This window comes from Aulostomus chinensis, chromosome 5 (genome assembly GCF_037954235.1).
Source record: "Aulostomus chinensis isolate RoL2024-O1b breed Wild chromosome 5, RoL_Achi_v1.0, whole genome shotgun sequence".
In the NCBI taxonomy this organism is placed as follows: Eukaryota; Metazoa; Chordata; class Actinopteri; order Syngnathiformes; family Aulostomidae; genus Aulostomus; species Aulostomus chinensis.
In genome coordinates, this window is record NC_141324.1 from 4,732,980 (window position 1) to 4,738,710 (window position 5,731).

Consider the following 5,731-nt stretch of genomic DNA (forward strand, 5'->3'; position numbering starts at 1 on the left):
AATCAGTATGGAAAGTGGAGACAATTGAGTACACACTGGTTTTTCATTCTGAGTCGGGTGCAGGTGTGGAATTTCAGACACAGTCTGTGTTTGTGTTGTTTATTCATTGATTTTTCTTACAATTCACAATCACAGCTGCAGAAAGTGAGAGGACAAGCAGGGATGTTCAAGATGAACGCCCATCGTGGGGCTTGAACCCACGACCCTGAGATTAAGAATCTCATGCGCTACCGACTGAGCTAGTCCGGCTACATCTGAGTACCTTCAATAGCCTGAAGTGATCAGAGTGAGAGACGCTACAAGCTCTTCATCAGACTCACAGTCACATGAGCCATCACATGATTGATGGATGACCACAAACACCTTCATCTTTGACAAAGAAGTCAAATAAAAGGTGAATCACAGATGAGACACCAGTGGTAAAAACACTAAAGTGCTGTCAAGGAGAAACAGGATACGAGCAAACACACACACAAGTTACAGAGAGAGAACTCTCCCAGAGGGAACCACTCAAAGGAGAACCTAGAGATCATCAGGCTGGATGACCTCATCAACATGAGACAGGTGGATAGGAAACAAGCTCAGAGATGTCAGGAACATGAGATCCAAGTGGTGAGAGAGCAAGAACTGGTGAGGTTCCAGAACCAGGAGTGAGGTGGAGCCTGCATCACCGACTGGGAGCTTTTAGTCTAAGGTTCAACTTGGACTTGAATGATTTCTGGACAGACAACGTGCAGGGAGGGAATTTGGAGATGAAGAACAAGTTCCTCTCAGCTTTAATGGAGTTTTCAGGAGTCAAAAAGACCCTCCTCTGATTGGTTGTCAGATGTGTTCTCATTGCACCACAGCCTCCAGGTTGAGGGTTCTGATCCTAGTCAGACACATTGACTCTGATGCTGCTGAGCCTGAAGGGAGGATGAAGAAAGGAGTGTCTGAGAGAGCTTCACCAGACAAACTGTCCAGTTGAACAACAAACACTAGTCAGTAGGAATGTTGCTGCTGGGACCCTGATTCAAACCAGGGTTGCTGCAGCCACAACACAGAGGACTGACCACTAGAGGATCAGGGCCTCCTTGAGGCTGAGGTTGGAGCTGCTCTGTCTTTGTCTCACTGAGAGATCAAAGACCACTGGAGTCCACAAAGAAATCATTGAGAAATCAAGGAGAGATCAAAGAAAGAATTCTAAGATCAAACACAGAACTCTGAGATCAAAGGTTGAAGTTCCCCAAGGTTCAGTTTTAGCTCAGACCCTCTTTAATATCTCTGTACTGCCACTTGTCATCAGGAGACTCAGTATAAACCTCCACAGTCCTGCTGATGTCACTCAGCTGGACATCGCCGTGTCTCCTGGTGACTCAGGACCAGATGATGTCCATTAACCTTTCATGGAGGCAGAGAACAAAACTGAGGTCTTAATTAAAGCTGGAGGCAGTGTTGTTTGGGCCTGAGCCTCCTTCTGTCCACTGCAGAAAAGTAGCAGGAGTCGTCCTGAATCCAAGGATGTATTTTATGAGAGCGGTGGGACTTGTAGTTTAGGAGGTAGAAGCCTCAGTGTGACACCAAGTGAGAATCAGAGCTGAGAGCTGAGCCTCTAAGAGCCCCTCCCCCGCTGCTCTCTGTCAGAGTGGAGAGGAGAGAGGATTTTTGGAGAGTTTGTTGTTTGAAAAATGCTCATCAATCCCCAGATTGTGGTCAAAAGTTGCATGTCATCATTTTAGTAGGCATTTTTGTCAGGAATGTAGTGAAGATTTTTGTGAAGTGGAGAGAGTTACAGTGTAGACGAGAGAAGCGTCTGTTTGAGGCTATGTGCCTCTGAGGGGACAGCCTCCCATTGGTTTACATTGTAGGGTGAAAAGTGGGTCCTGGACTTTGTAATGACTCAAACAATTTGTAGTTGGTTTCTGTTGGTTTGGTTTGCTTGACTGGTTGTTGTTTGTTGACCTTGCAAATCCATATTTTGGGTTCTGGCTTGTTCTGCTTTTCATTTTGTGTTTGTATTAAAGTTCTGTCACTGAAAAAATAAATCCAGGGTTTCGTGACTTAAAAAAGGTCCAGAGGCCCACAACTAAATCTTCAAACTAATATTTCCATGGATAAGGAGGCCTAACAAGGTCACCAAGAGATGGAAACAACTTGGAGGATAGAAAATTGTTTTAGTTTATTTGACAGCTGATTGAAGACGTGGGTCAAAACTGACCGTTAACACAGAGATGGGAACAGAAAGCTGACACAAGAGGAAGGTTCCAGCTCTGAAAAAGGAGTTGATCAAAATCTTGAACTGCCAGTAGAAATATCCTTTTGTATGTTGACCTTTGTTGACAGAAGTCACTTTAGCTTGGCAGTGACAAGACTGGCTGCTAGCTTGACAAAGAACTGCACAAACCAGGTTCAAGCTGGACTTTGGACCCTGGTATCTGCAACGACTCCATCAACTCCTAATCTAGCAGCTCTGCTGGGTCCAACTATTTTACAGAACATTTGACAGACCTGTGGAGCAGTGAGGACACACATGAGTAGACCTTTGCTATCTGGGTGTCCTCCAGTCACGTGACTGAAGTCATCCAGTCACGTGACTGAAGTCATCCAGTCATGTCAGTGATGTCACTTGGCAGGACTGTCATTGCCGTCTCATTCTAGAAAAGAATCCAGACTCCACCTGTGGCTCCATGATAACTGAGGGACCTCTGTTTGGAGGCTGGACAATGATGTTTGGACTGGAAGGAAAACTCCTTGTCCAAATTCCATTGTGTTCAAATTTAAAGTCCCACAATAAGAAGTAGCTGAATCTGACAGGTGGAGGTTTGGAACTACAAGATGGTGATGTTTTCTTGACTTGATGCTCTGACTGTCAGGGTGGATGACAGCTTCTTCTGCTGCTGCATCTGAGTGGCTATGATTGGAGGTTTTACCTCCCAAGGTTGTCTGGTTCCAGGGGAAATTTTTAAATTCCAGTCCCCAACCTGGGCTGTTCTGAAACTCTTCTCCTGAATCACTCCTGAGCTGCAGCAAGAACAAATACCAGTGCCAACCAGATCAACTTCATGGCTGCTAACAGCCTCAGACACTTGATTTCCATCAATCTGGAGCCAAGAAGGCCCTCACCTGTGGTTCTCCTCCACGAGGGTCCAGGTTCTGCCATTGTGGCTCCTGGTGCCACTGCCAGAGAGCCTCAGCTGCACACTGCAACATTTCAACAGGAGATTGACATTCCTTCAAATGTCCTGACATCTGATTCCAATGGTTCTGTTCCATATTTATATTTTAAAATCAATCACACAATGAAAGCTGCCTCAGCTGGTTTAAGAGAGAGAACAAGCTAAGAGATCTGAAACCAGTAAAATATGCTTTTCTGTGTGCAAACTAGTGAGGGGCATGGAAGGATATTTTACCACCAATACAGAACCCAAACTTTAGTCATGTGATGAGATGGCGACTCTGATTATGAAGTTAAAGGACAAAATGTGAATTGAAAGATAAACACAAATGGGTTTTTGAACCAAACACATTCCTTCAGTAGACTTTGATCCAACATTGAAGTTACAGTTCGGTGGCTGCTCCATGTTGGAGGAAACCAGGCGATGTTGGACCGTCACAGGAAAGCTCCTTTCTGCTGCCAGTTCAACCACTCACTTCCATCAGTGGAAAGCAGCTTCAACTGGGTTTGGAATTTACCACTGTGGATGCATAGGAATGTGGAGAAAATGTCCTTTGTCAGAAGTGGGATTTGAACCCACGCCTCCAGGAGAGACTGTGACCTGAACGCAGCGCCTTAGACCGCTCGGCCATCCTGACAGACACTAAAAGTTGCAGACTTCAATATGAAATGAATTAATTCACTGACAAAGTAGAATTTTTAAATTGTTCACATTAAACACACAGTCTGAGTTCATGGCAGGAAGAAATGAACCAGAACATTTGAACCATATAGCATTTCTTGATCAGTTTGTTACATGGGACACATTCCAGACAGGAAGGTCCCACCAAGACTTGAACCCTGATCACTGGATCCAGAGTCCAGAGGGATCACCATTCCACCATGGAACCAAACACAAGGAGGAGGTTCCTCTAAATACCACTTGACATCACCTGCAATCAACCTGTTGATATTTGGAGGTTCATCTTGCTCTTGTTCCAGACTACATGGACTAAAGGAACAAGAACCACAAGGAAATCATGGAACTCCAGATTTATTCAGGACTTTCTAACTCCATTGTATGACCTGGGAGCAAAGACTGGCCAGGCCTTCCTGAATTTATCAGTTAATTACTGCTTCAGCAAACATGCCACTTAATTAAGTTACCAGAATTTCTCTCATTGAAAAACCCACCAGCCTGATTTCTTGACATGACATGAAAAATTCTCCAAGAACCCACAGTTGGGTGGAAAGATACCAGGTTAACCAGGAGGAGTCCTGTTCCTGAACCATGGATGGAACAAAGTCCACTGGAAAACTCAGCAGTTCCTGAGTGCCAGATCCATCCGGGAGCTTGGGTCTCCCCTTGACTTTGGTGATCCATGAGATCAAGGAGGACAGAGGAAAGAAGGATCCTGTTGGAGATCTCCTACCTTCTTCCTCCACTTCACTACTACTTGGATGTCAGGAATATGAGGTACTTTACTCAAATGACGTATTAGGAGTTTCCTGTTTGACAAGAAGGAAGTCAGAGGTTCATACCTCACTTGTTGGTGGTGCCCTCAACCTGCTGAGAGCATCACTTAGTTCTCTACAGAGAAACATGGCAGCTCTGCTGAAGGCTGCAGGAAACCTGCTGGAACTGAGACTTGGACTCAGGTCACTGGATTCAAAGTCCAGGGTGCCAACGGGTCCACCAGGGCATCTGTGCTTTACTTACCGTGTAAAAAGGACCACAGTGGCCGTCTGGTTTTAATTTAACAAACAAATACGGTTGAAAACTTTGAGACAGTGACACAGGGCTCTTATTTGAAGGGCCATGGGATGGGAAATATCCCAGACCTCTGAGATCAGAGCGCTCACTTTGATCTCAGGGTCCTGTCTTTGGGGGTTCTTCCTTTGGTCTTCAAATACTTGTGGTTTTTATTGGCATAACTTTCAACTTGCATGCAAAAAGAGAATCACAGTCAATGGAAACCCAGCAGACAGTGTTTATTTCTAATAAATCAGACAATTGCACAAATGAGAATGAAAGGAAAAAACAATAAAATGTTTTAAAATCCTTCTCCACTCTAAAGCTTTTTAAAGTTCATTTGAAGGTTCAAAGGTGGAGGTGAGGAGGTCACCCTGATCCTCCCTGTCGTCACTGCCAAGATTCTTTCTTCTGGTGCTGTGGTTCTTCTGATGAAGGGGGCGTGATGTTTGCTGTCTCAGGCTCCACCAAATGTCCTCTTTAGGACGCCACAATGTGGCCTCTTCACTGCTCCATCTTCCCTGCATCGGAGACACCAGGGTTCCTCCTGGTGCCGACCCCATCGTCCTTCTACCCAATGGTGCGGCCATGGATCCTCAGAGGAGGCTGGGATCCTTCTTCTCATCAGAGCCACAGTTTTTCCTGTAGGGAACAACAGGAGCTTTGTTGTAATGTTTTGCTCTGTGTTTCCTGCACAGAGCGTCAGGATCTGTGACGCCATCTTGTGGTAGGGGGTCATCATCTTGTTGTGTGGTAGTGGATTCATTGATCTGCTGTTTCAACACATTCAAGTTCATTATCCTACAAGTCAAAGTACATTTGGTGTGGAGTTTTAGTTTCTGGCC